Raw genomic sequence first — 21045 nt, 5'->3', positions numbered from 1 at the left:
TGCATCTAGTTTGGAATTGCCCTCAAGTGGCTACTTGAAATCAAAGTGACATAATCCCAAAATATATATTCTTCTCATTAAGTGGCTCTGTACATTTCTAAATTAATAACTTTTGTTTCAAAGCAGAATGCCTGCAAAGAGTTATACATAGATAGACACGTTGGTTGCTTTCTGCCTGGTGTTGTTAATATCCTCATTGCATTTTCCCACCCACCTTTCCCCCTTGAAAAGAATTTAATTCTTTTAACAGGATTGCTAGGGATGACGGGGAAGATCAGGCAGAGTATTGGCTGACCCTTGCTGCTGAGAGTAGGAAGTCATTCCTTCTAGATTTTTGTTTTTGTTTTCTGTTTTGTTCTTTTAGTTTGATAGAAAGGGCCTACAGCCTATCCTACAGGTGGGCTAAACTTATCTAAAACAGAACAATTCAGAAGGAACTCTATGTTGGGAAATCTGATAGAGCTTTATTCCTTCTTAGTGTTTTTTCCCCCACAATAGCAGTGAAGACAATATCTTGCAGAGGAAGGTCATTTGAAAGATCCTGTCCATCTCTATGTTCCCTGTGAACCCCTACTGTGACTCATGACTTAGTTGGGTAACTTGAATACAACATAGTCTACTGCAAAAAGAATGCTGAAAAGGCAGAAACAATGGAGAAGATAATACTAGCTCACAGCAAAATGATGTATCTTTCCTGAAACAGAAAGTAGCGTCAATCATAAAAGAGAAAAACAGTTTAAAATTACAGTACTCTTAGATATAAATTACTCCGGAAGCTTTTTAGGAGTTTATGGTCTTCAAATTAAAATTGTGTGTCTCTCTTGGTTGCTGTTTGAATTTTGGACATGACTGTAGAGTGAAAGTTAAACAATTTTGCAGAAAAGCCTGTAATAAAATTAGAGAAGTGGTAGACAAGCATCATTCTAATGGAGCTAAATTGTGGCCACCACAGGGCTATCCCTGAGGTACTTGCCGTTTAAGTCCTCCAGTTTTGTCATTAATCATGCAAATAAAAACATCAGCACTGTCACCTCGTTGGCCTTTCCATAGCAGCTCAAGGGCTCTGATTCTCCAAGCTCTGGTACTTCTGGCTGGTAAAGGTCAATAAAGCTTTGAAGCTTTTCTACTTTTTTTCAAATACCAGATCTTCACAACACCAGAGGCAACCATTATCCAGAACTGTCAGTGTGATGGGATAGTGAAGCCTGATCTACATGGCAAGGTTCTTTACTCAACATATAATCTCTAATGTCCCCACACAACCATGGTTTTTGTAACAGTGAACTGGGCATCTCTAGATCTAAATTACCGCTGCAATGTTTGTATCATCAGCACATGTTACTATCCAAGTCAATCCACTCTGTCAGATCACTTCTCATCACATTAGTAACTGCATTTATTAAAAAGGCAAATATACTGTTTTCTTTGTGCTTCTGAAAAATTTTTATAGCACCCTAGGTACAGATATGCCGTATGTGGTTCCGGTAGTAGATTAACTTCCGTTACACTTCCCCATTTAGTTTTCTAAATATTTGTTTGGTTGTTTGTTTCTGCAGTGAACAGGATTTAAAATAATATAAAACCAATAATGAAGCAATAAAGTGCTCCCCTGTGCAGAGTTCTTACTGCATTTAATTGGCACAATGGAGCAGTTTATGGCAAATATTCTTGGATCTGTTAAAGTTTACTGTTATTGTGCTGCAGATGTTTCTAGGTAACCTTTGATAAGAAAGGCAAATAGATCTTTGAGACTGCTACTTCTGCTTTATGAGCATATTTTATAGAAATCTATAGAAATGAGAGTGACAAAATAATGGTGAGGTTATTGCTTGAGAGCAGGCACCATTAATATGTCTCAATGGGAGTGCGATAAGCCCCATGGGAATGGGGCAGTTTAGTGTGAGAGTCAAGTCTGGCTTTGGCAAGCCTGGAGACCCGTGGAAAATCATCAGAGAAAATATATAGGCAAGGCTAGAGGAAGGAGCACTGAAGCTATTCAGAGACAGGGTAAGAAAATGTCTTTCTAGAATAAAGTTTTATTCTAATATTTACACTCGTTTTTATATATATACATATGTCTGTGTGTATGTATATATGCCTGTAGTATAAATATACATATACGTATAAATATACATATACATACATACACACACACACATATATACATAACATATACATGTTCTGAATACTTTCTAAATATGATGCACTTGCCAATAAGAGCATGTATATAAAACCATCTCTGGGAACAATCGGTGAAAACTGTGCAGCATAACACTTTTCTTGTTATTTCTATTGTAGTTTGGTCTGAATTCTTAATAGTAACAGCATAGCCTGTCTGAAATCCCCCAAAGTTGCTAGACCTGAGGGGGTTCGAAAAGAGTGTCACCTGCAAGTGAAACGTTCTGAGTAGACATCTGCAGGAGAGTTGTGTTTAGCTCTGTGGAGCTTTTCTTTATGTATTTTTTTTCCTGTGGCATCACTGCTAGAAATGGTTGCATCTCCTGCATGTTACAGGTCCCTGCTTGTCCTCTTTGCCATGTCGTTCCTGAATATCACTACCAGCACTGGGTCCAGATGGCTCTCTGGGAGAAGGTCCAATAGTCCGAACTCAGGCCCAAGGATCTTCAGTACAAAACATTATAATCTTGGAGAAGGGGTTCAGGTACTTTTTCCCAGGAAAAGGATAGAATGAAAACAGCATATTAACAACTAAAATATTGACAAAATATTGAGGAGTAATTCAGGTGTCTAAACATCAGTGTCTAATGCCCCGATTTCTGTGGTTAGAGTAGTCTTCTGGGAAATGGGAAAGAATGACTCCGTCTTCTTTAGTGCGAGAAGCAATTTGAACATGAGCTTCTTAACGTTCATTGCATGTTAATCTCCTGGTAGAAGACAGAGATGGATCCTCCCATTACTTCCTTGGATTTTATTGTAAGTGCTTTAAAAAAGGAACCACCACCAGAAAGTCAAGGCAATACATTATGACATTTCTAAAATTCTTTGTCTACTTTATTTCAGCTGTAACTGCTTAGTGAATTTGACCTGTATTTGAGAATTTTTCTGATCAGTGTTGGTCCTACTATTTTACTGTTGTGATTCCCCTAAGGATTTTATGGGCACCTGTAGATGTTCCAGGTTGAGGTCCCTGTACATGTTTTCCAAACTTGCACAGAACTGTTGTGCAGAAAATTATAACATTGTTTTGTTCACTTTTTAAAAGATTATCAAAAAAATTGTAGCTATAATCTTGATAATCAGCTACTTTCTTGCAATACTATCCAAATTGAAAAATTGTGAAAGGTTTTAAACATAAAGGTTGCAATCACAAATTTGAGTGTACAGACTGTTGAAAAAAGGGGATTGAATAGGGCTATAGTAAGGAGGATTGAATTTTGGTTGATAGCAACAGTATACATCCTTTCCCATAGCACCTCAGATTAATAACACTGAAACACTGCTAAAAATCTTTCCTATATTGCTTTAATTCTGCATGAACATGCATTAACCAGCTAGTGCAGGCCTTTGCTTATCACCATAGTTTCACAGTGCTCCTCTAGTTTAAGAAGATTAAGCATGCTGCCTCATTTCTGCCACTTGCATATTTGCAGTAGCTACCTCTAGAAAGTTAACAACAATCAGCTGTTACGTTTCTGTTTGATTTGCACAGCTTGAACAGTGAGTGTTGTATTAACTGATGTCTGTTTAGGTTTTGTCTGCTCCAGTTCTTGCTTATGTTATACGAAAATTTCACCCTTTACTGAAGAGCATCCCTTCTTTTTTCCTAAGGTCTCCAATGTACTTGGATAATTTCCCATATGTTCATAACCATGGGCAAAAAATTAGATAGTTTTAAATTTCTCTAGCTTTCTTGCTTTATAAATTGGCACATCCTATATTCAATATATACAATGAATGCATTCCATGTATTCAACCTAGAGTAACATCTTAGTATGTCTGGCCAAGGACTGTGACTTAGAAGTAGGAGCCCTGGCTGGGACTGACATTAATTAGATATGACAGCCGCCCAGCACTTAGGCTCAGTGAGGATCCTGTGAGTGTCAGGAGCTCAGCACTTTACAGCAGGAGCTTCTGTCCTTGACAGCTAAGAGTGGTGAATACTAATCAAACATGCTTGAAAGGAAGTTTGCAATATTCATTGCTTTAAAACTGATGGGAGAAGTAGCATCTCATTAAGAATGGAACTCTCTAATTGTTTCTTGCATTTTTAATGTGATAAATAGGACACTTCCCACAGCTCTGCAAAAACACAGTATGGTAATGCAGGAGAGATAAATGTCTGGCTCTGAGAGCCTGTCTTACATCCAGCTATGCAATGCAGGCAAATGCAGCCAGATGTTAAAAATGCTGTGCCCCGATAGGAACTGAGAGCAGGCAGTACCTTTAAGGGGGAACTTAGCCCCGACCTGAGAGGCCTGATTCACCAAAGCGATTGGAAATGCGACATTTGGGGGCATCATCAGGTTAAGAACTTGCTCTAGGTCTTCATAAATTCCGTGAGTTTTAAGCATGGATTTCAAAATAAAAGTGTTTATGGCCACTGAGAATGGGGTTTGGAGGGAATGGGAAGAGGAAATGAATATCAGAAGGTATAAAGCCTAAAATTTTGATTTAAGAAAACACTCAGATTAAAACCCATGCCTAAAGCCCTTGCCTGTATAGGATGTGTGACATGAATGCATGCACTGCAGACTATGGCATAATGCTTAGTAAAGTGTGAAATTAATAAGAGAACATGACATTTAGCACTTGAAACAAGTGCTTTAATCACTTATTTCAAGTATTACTAATGGCCTGAAGCATCTTGTTTTAGGCTGGAGTGGTTTCTTGCACTCCTGTACTCCTTTAACTAGTTTCTTAACCTAGCCTAAGGAAAGCAGAAAAATATTAAGGGATGACAGCACCACACCTTGCACTATTAACATTGGCCTCTAATCTTGTGTTAACTATCCTGATAAGAGTAAAAGAGTGTGAAGGTATGCGACCAAATGGGAGATAGCGCACAGGGTGCGAGTTCCTCATTTTCCTCGCTGTCTGCTGAGTCATCTTCATTTAATATTTAAAAGGGGGGCATGATAGTTCATGCTTTTCGTACATGACTCCTAGTTAGGAAACTTAGGAAAACTGGACATTCAGTGCTGGATGCTGAGATGACTCTTCTGACCTGTCACAGTGGAAAGTTGCAGCTGTCCAGAACGAGCTGTCATGAAAGGATTACAGTGTACAATTACCAGCTATTTATTTTTTTATGAAGTGATGTGTGATCAAGTAAATGGAGCCATGTTGTGAGAAAAGACTCCTCCCCCCCTGAGACAGGGAGTGGAAGGTTTGACTGATTAAGACCAGGAGTGGTTGTGGTTAGGAGCAAGAGTAAGGTTGGGTATGAACTGACTGCCATACCATACTGACTACTAGTTTCTCTTGGGGATGTCTGTTCAAGAAACGATTCTTCTTTGGCAATAATATTGACATAAATAGTCTTCTTTTACCTCTTAAGTTTCTGACAAATTGCCATCTCTTTTTCAAAATTAGAGATTATTTCCATGTTTCCACTTGATGTTTTTGTTGTTACTTCCCCCCCCCCTTTTTTTTTCCAGGCAGTGACTTTTTTTGTGAGAAATGCATTATCAAGTCCTGGTTATTTTTTATCATGATATAGAAATGTATTTTTTACAGAAACATTCTGAGATTTTTTTTATCATATAACTAGAGATATAATTTTAAGATGGTGAAATATACTAATATTCTTTAAATTTCACAGATTTTGATGTAAATACAAGTTAAACATGAGCTTAATTGTGATCCTGAAATGAAGTTTTGTAGTGGTAGCACAAAAGGTGAAACAAAAAGGGAATTTCTGTAGCCATTTGTATGATTATATATCATTTATATTGCAGTAGGCTGGAGAAGCACTAGTCAATTGAACAGTCATCATTGTGCTAGACTTTGTACAAAACCATAGTAAGCACTCAAAAAAGACTTTATACTATACCCTTCTGAATGCATAGACTTCTGCAAAAGGTACTTGAGTTTGCATGCATGAGTTATGTGAGTCACATTTATATTGCTTCATATTTTAAATCTGAGTTCAATAATCACCAATGTTCTACAGTGCAGAACACAGTTTGTTCATTTTTATTCAAAAATGTTGCTAAAAGTACCATTCAAGGTTTCTGTTCTTCCTTTGTGGTCCAACCCCACTTTCGCTCTCATCTGTTCAGCACAGACATCTCTGCTTTCTAATCAATCCATAATGCTGTTTTGACCTTCTTCTTGCCACTTTGTAGAAAGTACACATTTTCTATAGTTTGTTTCTCTCATTTTCTGAGGGAAAACCTCTGAAAAAAGTGAATCCCTTGCTCTTCTCAAATATATCTGTCAAAGCTGCTTTTTAATAGAATTCTTCCCAAAATCTTCACAATGTTTGGGCCACTGACATTCTAAGACTATGGCCTAATATGATGACACACTTATGAAAGAAATACAAGAGATGATAGAAAAGGAATAGATGAGCTAAAATGTCCATCCCAGACCCCTGGTATATGGTTTCCTTATAATCACATTTTAACCTCTTTTGGGTGGGCATTGTTTTCTATTCTGTTGTATAAAGAACCTCAAATCTTAGCTCATAGCTGTGTCTAGATATCCTATGAAGATGATGTTATTGATATTATTATTAATAATTATGATTACAATGCCAGTACATAACACCAGTTTATTTGTATTCGTGTGCCAACAACACACAAAAAATGCATTTGTTCAGGAATATACTTGATAACCATTTTCATGACATGTCATAATTTCAATTTTTCTTATACTTATTTTTCTTCCAATGACTTCATGACATGAATAATATCTATATAAAATATACTCAAAGAAACAGAATCTTCTCAAGACAAGCAAAAGTGGAAAACACTGTAGTTAATCAAATAGAAGTCGTTTAAGTCTTCCCAGCTTGGTTCTTTAAGTATGATCTAAATCTTTATTTAGATATTTGTATGTAAGTAGCTTGATCTTCAGAAGTCTGCTGTAGTTCAGCGTCACTTTACACTGTGTCACAAGCAGCAGTACCTGGCAAGACTTCTATCTATATTATTGTTTTCCGTATAAATCTCACATAATTTTAGATCAGTAGGGAATGACAATAACCTCAGTTATAGAATTGTTGAGATTGATCTTCAGCCTGAAGATTTTGTGCTTTATCTCAAACAATTCAACCACACGGTGGATGCATGGTTAGTAGTACAAGACAGCACAGCAAGTGTCTTCTAGAGCAGAAATTAATGCCCCATATCAAGATTTTCCCGAAAGCTTTATCCATTATGACACATAAATTCTTCTCTGTGGAATTATTATCTCCAATGATGCCTTGGAAATGGAAGAGTTCTTTAAGGAGTTTCTGTGTTTGTGTGTTTTATTTTTTCCCTCAGCTTTTACCTCAGAAAGTAGGCTAGAATACTTTTGCAGACCATGTTTCTTCCTTCACTTCATAGGCATATAGATGATCTAGAAAGAGAGTGGATATGTTCATGTGTGTGGTGGCAATAAAATGCAAGACACATATCTGCCCTACGTATTTCCACCAAACTCAACTTGTTAGCTTCACATAGAGATTGAGGATTTTGTCCATTAATTTAAACCCACCTGTAAAACCTTACAGAAGCAATTGACTGTAGCTACTACCTTCCACTCAAGACTGAGTTCCTTTGTGGCTGAAAGTCTTTGAAGTACTGAGAAATCATAAACAGAGACACGTATTTGCACTCAGAAAGAAATGCAGACTCACTGAGAAATTTTAATAACCATGAAGGAGGTGCTATGGGTCGTTCTTGTCTCTGAGCATGAATGGAAGAGAGATAGCACAGGACAAGTAGAAGTGCTGCGCTGGACGTCAAACACAGCCGCAGAAGAACAAGAAATGGAACAAGCAAAAAAAAGTGCTGAGCTGAGAAATTATCCAGCTGATTTGATTTTTCCTGTGTTTAAGAGAGTGGGATTTTTTACATACCTTGTACATAAACTAGGAGCTTAGAAATTATTTAGTTTAGGTTAGGTTAGGCTATTTAGTTTAGGTTTAGTTTTTTAGTTAGAAGTTATTAGCAACTCCTGCTAATCAGCACAAACCACAATTTCTGTATCACCACTTGGGATTTACAAAGGGCCTGATGTCAAACTTTGTGTTGATATTCTGCGTAATGGAGTAATCACCCCAAGACTGTGCTAGATAAAAAGCTGTGCATGGTTAGAGAGAGGAATGTTCCTCCTAATCCTATTCGTGGCTGACTTCCCATCTTTGATTGCAGTCCAGCTTCTGAAAGGTCCAGGAGCTGTTTGCTGTGAGGCAGTTCTTCTACCAAAACAGACACAAATAGATGGTATATGAAGAAGGCTAATAATATACTTAGCTAGTCCTTTTGAAATACTTTATCTCTGTGATGACTTGCTGTTTAGTTTTTTTTTGTTTGTTTTTTTTTTTTTTTTTTAATTAGAAATACCGAAAGACCCATGAAATCATAGATGACATTTTTTAGAGGAAGGAAGAGGTAAAATCTACTGGCAGGTGCAGTCTGGGTAAAAGTGAGGTAGGATCTGACACACTAGAGATGAGGCTCCTTGTCAAGTCCCTATTACGTCTTCTGGAAGCAACGATCATCTCAGCAAGAGCGTCTGCTGCTCTAGGCAGCTATCCTCTTCCTTAGGAAAGCTGTCTCCATGCTTCTCCAACCTTTTCTTGCCCATCAGTAAGGTTATTGTCCCCCACTGTCCACCCCAACCGAAATGTAATGTGGTGATGGATATACATATCGCTCCTCTCATCAGGAAAGCTGTTGTGGCCGCTGTCAGAACCCAGATGGACCTCAGAGCAATTGCAGTTCTTCCGTCCTTCCACTTTGCAGCACGTGGTGCAGAAGCAAAGCACATTCAGTTCATTCTATCTGGTTAAAACTTACAGAGGTGTAAGAGTGAATTGAGCTTTGATGCAGTTACACGCGTAGGTTAGAAATCTAGTGCTTGAATGTCAAAATATCCCTTCCCAGGAGTGAAGGGCAGGAAAAAGGAAAGAAATTCCTGTAAGAGCTCACCCAAAATTGACACATGCTCCTTATTCTGTTGTATAAAAATATTTCTTTTTCCACTGAATCATCAGTGCTCCTCATGGCCTGGGAGAGACCTGGAGAGCGCGACGTGTGAGTGGATCCAACCCCAGAGACCCACAATGTGGCCACAGCATCCTTCCCAGTTCAGCTTAATGAGGGCAGAAAACCCAGTTAAGCAATTAATCAATGTGACAAATGCTCTAATGAGAATACAAAAAAAAAAAAAAAAAAAAAGACAAAGTTTCTTTCTGTTAAGGTACAGCAGGAGTTAAAATCAGTATCTTAATACAGTTTGCTTAGATCATTTACAGTGTCAGCGTTTCTTTGCGTATGATCTGTATCAAGATATTTCTGCTACCATGAGTTTTATTTTACTGAGAAAATGATTACACTTCACAACAGTAGGTTACATTCTACACTTACCTGGATCTAGAAGTATTTCCAGGCAGACATTTCATAATCTTTCTGATTCACTGCACACAAGATATGCACAGAGCTGTTTCATTATCAGAGCATACACTGAAGCAATGTTAGAATACCATTCTTAGGATTTTGTAGGAAGAATAATACAGTTAAATAATTTTAGAGAGCTGTCCACATAAAAAAAAAAAAAAAAAAAAAAAAAAAACAGTAAGAAGGCTCAAAAATCCTTTTAGATGAGAGTCTGAACTGTTCCTCTTCTTTCAAATTCCTCTATCAGAGTAGCTCCACTACCTCCTCAAGACCTGTAACTCACCAAGCAGGAAGAACTGTTTATCTTACAGACCTTTATAACTGAGATCTCTCAGCTATAAAGTAAATCTAAGTAGCAGTAAGTAGTAAGCTTGCTGTTGTCACACTTCTGCGGCCTCAGGCTTTTTGTTCTGTCCATAATTATATTGCAATCTCTTTGATGCAAGACCTGTAACTTTCAATAGTACCTTTTAATGGTTACTTTCATTGTATATAGCTGAATAATAAGATAGGTATTGTGCCGACACCAGGCTGTTGTTCCTCCTCCCAAAGAATTCTGCTGTACTAGTGCAGGAGCTAGTCCAAGGCCACTGGAAGAAGAGCAAGTTCATGGGCTTTGAAGCTCTCTGCTGCAGAGAAATTCTCAAAATTATCCTAAGAAAACCAGTACTTTTCCCCGTTCCCTTCAAATTCATTGTCTCAGTGTCTTTTATCACAAATAACACACAAGATATCAACATTAGACACCACTGCAAAGTAAACATTTTCAGGACGGGGTGCAGTGATAGAAGGGTAGTTTTCCAGAGTTATAAACCATCTGTTTCTATATCTGCCCTAAAAAAGGCAAAACTCTGAGCATGGGAGAAGACACAAAACAGGATGCTGAGTCTGAGCTAAAAAGGGTGTTGAAATATAGGATAAATCCAGCCAGGTTCAGTATTGTGCTAACTTCACTAACTTTCTATCAGGTGGCATGAAGCCAGGCAGAGGGATCCTGTGTCTGCTCAGAGCATAACTCATGTGCCTGAGCTGGTATTTATTTATACAGTGGAAGGACAGCACACGTCTTATGAACTAATTATTAAATTAAGCGATGCTGAGATTTTTTTTCCTGCTCCTGGCACTTACTTTGGCTGATGATGTAAATCAGGCAGGCGCAAGGCAGACCTGTGCACCTAAAAGGCCATCAGCCTATGTAAATAAGCAGTGATCGCAACAGGCTGTGGCAAGGATACTCACACACAAAAAAGCTAAGACAGGAAAATGCTAATATTCGTTATAGAATATGCTCCTAACAAAAAAATCCTACCAAATAATGTCTGAATTGCTTCACGTGTCCACTCTCAGACTACTGGATTTTGTTTCTAATATATAGAATGAGATAATGAGGCAAAAAGACTTCCCAGGGCAATGTGAAAACCGAGCACATTTCATTCATCTTGGTAAATATTTTCAGAAGATGGGAAAGAATAAGAGTAACGAAGCTCTTCAAACTTGAGTGCTGTTGTTAAATACTTTGGAACTGGAAAATTTACAGTTCACTTATTTAACTGCTACTATGTTTATTTCATTTGCCTGTGCTAAAATAAATGTTCTTTGGGCATGAAATATGCATATAATTTAGTTTTAACCTTGTGGAAAAAAGGTTAAGTCACTAGAAATTAGGAAACTGATTTCTAAAGAAAATAAATAGATTTTGGTGGCTAAGGCTTTAGCTGAACTGATTGTTCAAAGGAGCTTAACATGTGGATATAATTTGCTAAAGGATTTCCCAGAGGGCTAATATGGTAAAACAAGTCAGATGTGTTACATGATTAATACAGCTGTTTTGTCATCATAACTCAAGTGGTCATCGATTAGATCAGTGTAATGGGATCAACCACTAACTGTCAAAACTGTACAGAACACAAAGGGGACAACCACAAAGCGGGGGAAAAATAAAATGCAATAGATACAAAATTTTTTTTGCTTAGGAGGCTGATAGGATATATTCTTATAGATTGACTAGCTAAAACCTCAAAAATGAGTTGTAACAAAGTTAATACAGATACAGTCATTCAGAAGTGCTAGTACACCTTCCACCTAATGGCCTGAAGGGGAATATTTACTGCAGTGTGAAAATTGGCTAAAATTGTTTTTTCAGATTGGAAAATAAAAATCCATCTTCATCAGCTATTACTGACTTTAACAAAAGATAAAAGGAAGGTAAAAGGTAGTCAAGAAACAACCAACTTACTACTGACAACAACAAAAAAACAAGTACTAGTAACTCTAGTAACTTGATGTCTTACTTTGTATTGAAAAAGGCCATCAAAGCAGATGCAGACAAGACAAGCTATTTCAAATACCAAAGGAAACTAAGAACAAACGGACAAGAAAATAGAAAATTGAACTCATCTCTCTTGTGGAAAAGGAAGGAAGGAAGGAAGCCCTTACAGGAATTCCTATTAACCTTAGTTTATTAAAAGGGACACATTTTCCACATTTATGCTGTACTTGTTGCATTTTAATAAATTTGGGCAATGAAACTTTTCTGGTTTTCAGTTTCATTTGTTGTAGGAAAGTTTAATAGATTTTAAGAGGGAAAAAAACATGTGATAACCCAAGTATCTGTCTAAAAGTCAGCCAACTAGTTATGCTGGTCATATATGCTTCTGCCATAGACAATGGTGAATGATGACACCTCAAAGACTATTCAGCCCTTCCTAAGACAGATGTCTAAACAAGATGTCTTCTGGACTTGTTTTTCATCCTCTCCAGAGTCTAACAGGAACATACAGAACAGTTTAGATTAGATGTTGACATCTTAGAAAACAGAAGTTTGCTAAGTTCCACCACTGTAAGAGAAAATGGATATTCATGTCAATCATATGTTATGCAAAGCAATATTTTGTGAGATGCTAATAGTTAAAACATAAACACTTAGGATGTCAAATTGCTTGGCTCCAAGTGGCTACTGAAGAACAATTTGCCTGACAAGCAGTATGATTCTTGCAGCACATAGGACAAAAAATTGTCTCCCAATTATCCTGGCCTTCTACTGAATGAAGGCTTATAGTCTCCAGAAAAGGCTTTAGCTGACTTCATTCCACTTCCTACATAACAAAGCAGCTACTCTGGGTCAGGACAAGGGTCAAGTGACCACCACATTTGTCATTGGAAGCAATCATTATGGAAGGGTGAGAAGAGATCAAGTCCCTGATCCTGTCTCACATACCAGCTATTTTCAGCTCAGGAACTTCATGAACTACCTATGATTCTATTTATTTAACAAATTTTAATGTATTCCACTTCCATAAATTTGTCTTTTCTTTGAGCACATGGTTCTCACACAGTCTTGCTGTACACAGCAGATTCTTGCTATGTTAGGGAAACGGTTAAGCAGAACGATCTGAGAAAAGATTGTTTTGGTTGTCATTGTTATAAGCAAATGAAAAGATTTCTTATTGATGACTTCAGTCTTAAAGAGCTAACGACCCAATTGATATGGATCCTGCATAGTCCTATAGCTGCTAGGCTACATCTGGTTTTAGAGAAGCTTTGTGTCAGGCCAGTCATTCACGGATGCCATGTATGACACAGTAAAAACAGACACAAGAAAAGATGAGAGAAAAGGATGCAGCTTCTGGCTTGGAGAATGGCCCCAGGGAGATGAGGGTTTAAATAACATATCATAGACAACTGGTAAGTGTGCTGAAAGACAGAGGCAGTTTAGTGGCTCAGCTTCTGAATCTTCCTTTTCTCTATTTCTGTCTTCCTTATAGTGAGAATAAAGATACCCTTAGGACTTAATCTAATAGGATGTTTTCCTTTGACCTTCACCCGTTCATGGGTATTGCTTTTGCATAATGGTCACCAAGTGACAGGAAAGGAAAGGGTAAACTGACCTTTCTTTAGCACGATGAGACTGATAAGTCTCAAGAGACTACAATGAGTTGCATTTCTACAGATTTTGTGGAAATATTTTAATCACTGTGCTATAACATAAAATACTGTCCCTTCTATTGACACTTGGAATCAAATTCCTTTTCATTTTCTCAATGTGCCCTAGTTCTCTGCCTTCAGAGGACTGTCTGGGTCTGGGTGACTTCAGTAAGTACAAGCTGTTCTTTGAAGCATGCCACAATAGTTCTGCTTTGAGAAGTTAGGGAAAGGCAAAGTTTGGCTGGATTCAGTAATCAATTAAAGAGCAACAGCAAGTGCTAACCTACAGCAAGGGTCCAGAGTTGGGCTGGAGGCTGGGTCCACAGTGCTGACAGTGGCTATAGGATTAGGTAGAGCAGCAAGAGAGGTTAGTGGAAAGGCCTGCAGTAGGGATAGCACCAAAATAAGAGAAAAAATAAACTTATGAAGAAACTGCGATGGGGTAAGAGTGTATGAAGTGGTTTTGAACATCAAGTGAGAAGGGATTTGGGGCAGATTAGAGAAAGATGACTAGAAAAGAATGGTTCTCTGGAGAAGGGAGATGTGAAGAACCTTAGAGAAGAAGGAATTTGGAGTTGGCTTGGAGGAACTTGGAGATTTGGGAAGAACTACACTTCAGGTTGTAGCAGGTTGGTATGGTGCTTTAGCAGCAGTGGGGATGTAGGATAATTTATAACAGCAGAGATGGGAGAGTTCAGAATGGTAAAAGGGTCTGGGATGGGATTACAGGAGAAGTGGTAGCTTCAAATTAGATGGAAGAGGCAGATACGGGTTTTAAAGCGTGAACAAACTGAGCCATGAAGTACAGCAGGAGTGGGATGCAGGTTCTAGAGTGGGAAGGATATCACCTGCACCACGTGTCAGACTAAGATCACTGTTCAGATGAGAGGACATCTGCACAGGACTGGATCTCCCTCCTCTGTCACCACTCTTACCTCTGTTTTCACTGTATATTTTTCTTTGCCTTTGGAAATGTAGTAGCCTTAGAGCTATAGTTATACATGTCTCTAACATCAGGTACTTATTGTGCTAAATATGCTGTATATATGTAATTTATATATACATATGTATATATAGTACTATGTGTAGTATATATAGTACTATGCATATTGTGATGTATATATACATGCACACAAATATGCATATAAAACTGTATATTGCACTAAAGACAGTTTTCAGAAGTGACAGTTGAGTCTAGATATTCACTCACAACTTCCAATTAACACAAGTTAGTGGTGACCCTTTGGCTGAATTTTGTTATTAAGTCTCAGATTCTGGAATCCCATGAGTGTACGGTGTTTATTGTCTTTTTTTAGAAAAAGAATGATTCCAAATTTTGTTGAGAAAAGCTGGGAGGAAAATAGTATGAAGCTCTCAGTGCTCAGAAATCAGAAAACAAAGTTTTGTTTTATTTCTAAAAGAGTCTCATGACTCTGAAACCAACATGTCATTATTTGGGAATGGTTTTCCTCGTGACTTTTGAATACTTGCATTGTTAACGTCATATTTCCTGTATCTTCCTTTTCCAATGGTAACACACCCACAAACAGCCCAGTGAGATAGTGGAGTCCCGTAGTTCTAGATTTCAGCCTGCTTTACTTAGTTTCTCCATTGTAGATACACTTCTGTGTATCTGTTCTGTGGGCATTAAATGTATACAAATCTGGGATCTATTCTAAATCCCTGTGATTTTTGGTGCCATCTGCAATTCTAATTTCCCCTTTTATAAATATCCATATGTCTACAGTAATTTGGTATGCATTGTAGTGCTTACTGTAAGAGCTACAATTCTTTTTTGTTTCCCTTGTGATTTTACAATATTACTTTCTATTTAAATTGAAGTATTTTTTATCATGTTATATTCTACTTTCCCTTTTCTTTTCTTCAATCATCTCAAAACACAGCTCCACCATGTTCTTGTTGACAGTCCTGTTTGACGTATATTTTTATTCTAATTTCAATTGTTTACTTAATGAAAATATCCTGTAATGAATCTCCATTGTAAGATTATCTCTTATATCTTCTGTAACACTTGAAAGGCATTTTGCAATGAATTTGTCCCTATTCGCGTTTTCTAATTTACATTTTTAATTTTTTCCACTCAATTTGTTAGGTGGTAAATCACATCAAATATATTCTTATTGTTATTAGAACAGTAGACCAATGTGTAACCAGATGGATCTATAGCTTCTGTAGCTCTTAAATCAAACATGGCTTTACCCAAATGCACATGAAATCATTTCTTTTCTATACACAAAAAGTTTACCTATAATGCCTAAACACACAGCAACAATATATAAAAATGAGAAAAGAAAGCTATTATAAAACCACAGAGGAAATTTTACAAATTTTATAGAACCTGGATCCGTAAATCTTAGGCTTGTTTTTCAGCTGTGCTTCCACGACAGTCCCCAGATGACCAGGACATCATCTCTGTGAGCTGAGGCATAACGTTTATAAAGGTTGTGATGAAGATCTTTCACTCAGCATCAAGTAGTTCAGAATTTATTAAGCAAAAAGAAACCTGTGACCCTGTGGCTTTATACCATGCTAGTTATGGCATCCAGTCATGGATGGGAGAGAAATGAGTTCTGGTCTTTCTTTCACTTAAAAAAAAAAAAAAAAAAAAAAAAAAAAAAAAAGAAAGAAAGAAAAGAAAGAGAGAGAGAGAGAGAGAGAAAGGAAAAAAGAAAGAAAGAGAAAAAGTATTAAAATGTGTGAAAGAATGTGGAGCAGGAACAGCAATTCAAGTCTTTGGACATTTTCCAAGTGAGCACTTTCCCTGCCAGTCTAGCTAACCTTTTGACTAATTCAGTCTAACTCTTGGCCCCAAAATAGTTATTCTAGGCAGGTGACATTTCCACTGCTTGCTGCACCTCAGGGTGTTATGTCAGGTGACATGAGATATAGATTTGAACACTGTGGCAGTGGCAATAAGGCTTTGAAGTTGGTGTTTAAAAATTAATAATCAGGGGTGTGTGGTGGAGGACTGCCGAGAACTGTGTACTAAGTTGCTCAGACTTGTCACAACAGAAGCATTTGTGAGCATGCCAAGGAGCAGAACTGGGACACCTGGAGATCTATGGCTACCAGGAACTGAGGCAGTGCAAAGCTGGACATCTCTAACAGCTAGCAGCTCTGTCGGTGATTTGAAGACCACAGTTTTGGATTTCAAACCGAGTCTCCCACTGGGTGCTTACATCCTCTTTTAGAACCAGCTTTTTGTCCTTTTAATTAGTTCAATCAGCAGTGGGCAAGACTCTGTCTAACCTTGTATGGGCCCATGTAAGCAAACCACAGATAGGCCTCCACAGAAGCTGTGAAACATTGAATTTTGTGACATGTCTAACTCATTCCTGTGCCCTGGCTTTCTTGGGAGACAGGAGTGATAATATCTTCAATTACATGTTTGAGTGGAGGTTAAGCGAGGCACCAATCCTTGTCCCCACATGGCAGGAACCCAACTGCTGGGAGTATGGGTCTCTCCTGAAAGAGAGGAGGAGGTGAGCTGCAAGGCGGAGGATTTGCAGTAAGAGCCTGCACCTCCTGAGCTCTAACCACCAGTCATGGTGTTTCTATACTCTGTCACCCCACATCAGACTGCAGCTTAGGGTGGAAAGCTGGAGGGTGGTTCAGGCTAATGACGCATTTGAGCTTATTGAGATGGAAATCCTACAATGATGAGTGATTTATATATAGCTGGATGAGCAAACCCTGCAGGGACAGGCATATAAGAAATGGATAGATAGAGAGGTAGAGCTAGTATGCATGATAAATATTCATATAGCTTTATTACGCTAACCATAGAGCTAATGAAATATTTCTAGTTGCTGTTGATATCTTTTTGAATAGTGAGACTATAAGCCCTTAGGACAAGAGCTTTGCTCTGTTAGTCTATTAACTGCATCTGCATAGAGGTGGGCACAGGAGAATGAGGAAGTTCTGGGCCTGGAATATCATCGAGATATTTACCGTAGTATCAGATTCTTGATACCAAAAGCTATGATAACTATGTAGGGATAGAGTTGGGCCCCTATCCGCCCAGCTTCCTAGAATTTTCATTAATCTCGCTTTTCTAGACAGCCATCTCGGCAGTCTCCCTGTGGGCTCTCTCCTGCATTAACTACTTAGCTAACTGCACTGCCTGTATTGAGGGCCATTGGGGTAGCAGTCCCTGGAGATTGACCTGTCCTCCCTCCTCCCAGCCAAGCTCCTTTCAGAATTTCATCAGCAAGAGGAGCTGATGTGAAGTTATTCCTTTTTCCACTCCCCAGTGCCTGTCCTGATGGTGTTATTGCCTGTCCCCATTTTGTCTCCTATCCAAGACCAGCAGTTTTCCAAAATGCATCTATTATGGAGGGCTGGACCTCGACCAGCCTTTGGGGCTGGTGACATTTTCTTGTGTACCTTTGACCATCTTCTCTTTCAGTCTACTGACAGTTAAACTCAGGGCACAACCCAGACCCAGGGAACGCTGCTGTGGAAAAACCAACGGAGGCATATAAGAAAACACTGCAGATCACTGTCAGCATTGAACAGTTGCCCAGAAGCATTGGTGCAAAATCAAAAAATTTATCAGATTCTGAAGGCATCTATTAGTGTGTGCACATAAAAAAAACATATAATGCAACAATTTATGTGTATGTGAATATATACCCAAAAGACAGTGTGATATTACTGTTTATTTAGTAGACATTTAAACCCCCAACATGTGGCAAACTTTTTCTTTTACTGACCTACTGTGTCTTTTTCCTACCTGATTTTTGTCCCCCTCACCCTTCCTCGATTTCCCCCAGCTCCTCCTTTTTCCTATGTGTTAGTTGTTTCTGACAGAATCATGGAAATCAGGTCAGAAATGACCTTAGAAGGTCATCTAGTCTAGCCTTCTTTACCTATTCTCATTGACTTTCTCTGTTTCACTTCAGAGTCTTTTAATTACTACTCAAACATATCCTCAACTCTGGTGTCTTTTGGGAGTCTGTGTTACCCCTAAGCTCCTGCCTCTCACTCATGGGGTCCCATCTCCTGTCCTGCTCGCTCACATCCTATCCTTAACAGTGTCTGTACAGAGGAAGGCAGCTGAAGAATCTTCTCGCACTGCCTGAAGCATCAGTACCAGCATGGAGCTTTCTGGCACTAAGGAGAATGCTTGAAAAGTGAATCCAGAGGCCTTGGGCCTTGGGCTTTTTAAGAGGTCAGTTGTCTTAATAATGGCAAAGCAATGCTTATGGAACTGATGAAATCATATGAAAAACATCAGAGTTCGACCTGGGAAGTACAGATTTAGAGTGTTTGAATACTGAATATTGAGTGATATATTTAATTCTTTTGCCTGAGAAAGAGCTGTCTGGCCAAGGACGGAATTATACAGCACATCCTGCTAAATCTTGGCACAGGTGCTGCACTCCTGGGAGTCTCTCCAAGTAGCAGCATACACCTGGAGATGATGTCCCTCACCATTACCCTGACAGAAGCTCACTGCAGAGTCTGACCTCAGATTCAAACCCACTTTGCATGCCAGGCGGTGAGGACTGACAGGCCGGGTGACTCCTGCGTGCACACGCATTCCCTAACCACATCAGCAGCAGCCGTCAGTGGAGCAGGCTGACAAAACAATTTCTTTTGACCTGTTAATTTCTCTCTTCCTTTAAGCATTTCATTTGATTTGCTTTTCATTTAAATTCCCCTTTCATTCCAAACACAGCTGATTCTGTTTACTTCGTTTGTCTAAATAGCCTGATACACTGTCACAGCCTCCAAAGGCACCTTGATCAGTTGTCTCGTTTAAAAGTCACTTAGACTAAACTGCATCTGTCTCGCCTCCAGATGACCTTTCCACAGATAGAGAGCACACTGTATTATATTTTGCTTTTGCAGACTGGTTGAAGAACTGTGGATCTTTGATGTTCTATTTTATTAAGATGCAGATTCTCACATGGTAATGAAAAGGTCTGTCACATTATTCATCCAGACTATTTTTACAGTCCAGGCCTTAGAATTTCATCTGCTTATCCTGCGGATTACCCCTCATAGCTTATGGGTTATAAGCATTCTGCTTGTGTAAAGTCCAAACAGCACGGGAAGATCTCATTTATTAACTCCTCTTTCCATTGCAGTGCTTGACTGCCAGAAGATATCTTTCTCCTTACTGATTTTACCAGCTCAGGCTACCTTTTAGAAAAAGAAATCTATTAATCTTAGCTAAAGAAATCAGAAGTTTATGCTTTATAAAAGCTTGTGTTTTATAATATAATGGACTAAATAAACTTGGTGTTATTTAGTGGGAAAAATTGTAGCTTGTAACTCATATTCCTTTTTCAATTAGTAGACATGACTAAAGCAAAGAGGTTGCTAAACCACATTTTCTCTCCAAAGCACAACACAATGGCAGGCAGGGTTTATTCCCTATTCCCTATTTCATACATTAGATATGAAAAAAAAAATGCAGCTCCACTTTGTGTCTCCATTATAAAGGGCTCTAAAATGCAAAGAGGTACCCAGACTGAATAGCAGTGTAGTTGCTGTTGTGTGCTGACCCTCCCTACTGCTTAATAAACACATAATCAAGAGCAAATAGGGAAATAAAGTTCTCTTTACCAATCAGTTTGCAGTTCAGAGAGCTTCTCTGGGTTTCACAATATATTCTACAACTGGCCTCTCAGAGATTTACTTTCATTTGGAAACAACACCTTTCATGTGCACAATTCCCAGGGAAGGCACAGGGGCCTGCCAAATGTTTCACTTCCATCAGTATTTTGTTTCTAGCCGGGAATGTCAAACAAAGGAAATCATAAAGCAACGGACAATAATTAATGTTGCTGCTTCTCCTTACTTGCTGGCTGTGTGCTTTCTTTGCTGGCCTCTGTATCACACTCAGGTTCCTCTTTAGGTAACTAGTGGAATCAAGGTTTTTCACTAAGATTTAAAGGCCCAGGATAGGAATGACATGCTAGCCAGGAAAAAGTGAAGTCCTGAATGTTGTTATTATTACCTGTATGTTGCTCAGCAGCACAGATGGACTTCAAAGAGCAATATCCTTTGAGAAACTCCTCTTTTTAGCTTCTTCTAGGTTTCTAACTTAGTTTATTCAAATGCCAGCTACTCTCAGACAAGGTATTAGCAGACTTTGCTTCCAGGCTACCTTGCAGACAGTTTAAAGAACCTTTTCATCAGCCGTGCATTGCAGTGAGATTGACTGTCACCGGTGATCAGAAATGCTAATATAGGATGACAAAAGGCCCTTGGAGGTATGGTCTGGATGCAAGGTGCATAAACACACTGCAGCATGAGCCTCAGTGCTAAAGACTCTGGTAAAAACTCCTAATTGAAGGGCTGAGAGAAGGAGATGAGATAGCACCAAAGGCCAGAGAGAGAGAATTCCTGAAAGAAACTAAAAAGTTTCAGTGAATTAACCAATAGAGAAGCAAATTTTGAGGCATGCAAGGTCAAAACATAACTCTCTTGTGCCCATAGACCTTTCAATGATTAAATCATAACACTAGGCCAGATTTTCACTAAGAGATTTCTGTATCTTGCTCAAGAATTGGCC

Source organism: Rhea pennata, chromosome 1, assembly GCF_028389875.1.
Source record: "Rhea pennata isolate bPtePen1 chromosome 1, bPtePen1.pri, whole genome shotgun sequence".
NCBI lineage: Eukaryota > Metazoa > Chordata > Aves > Rheiformes > Rheidae > Rhea > Rhea pennata.
Note: the sequence above shows the minus strand (reverse complement) of the source record.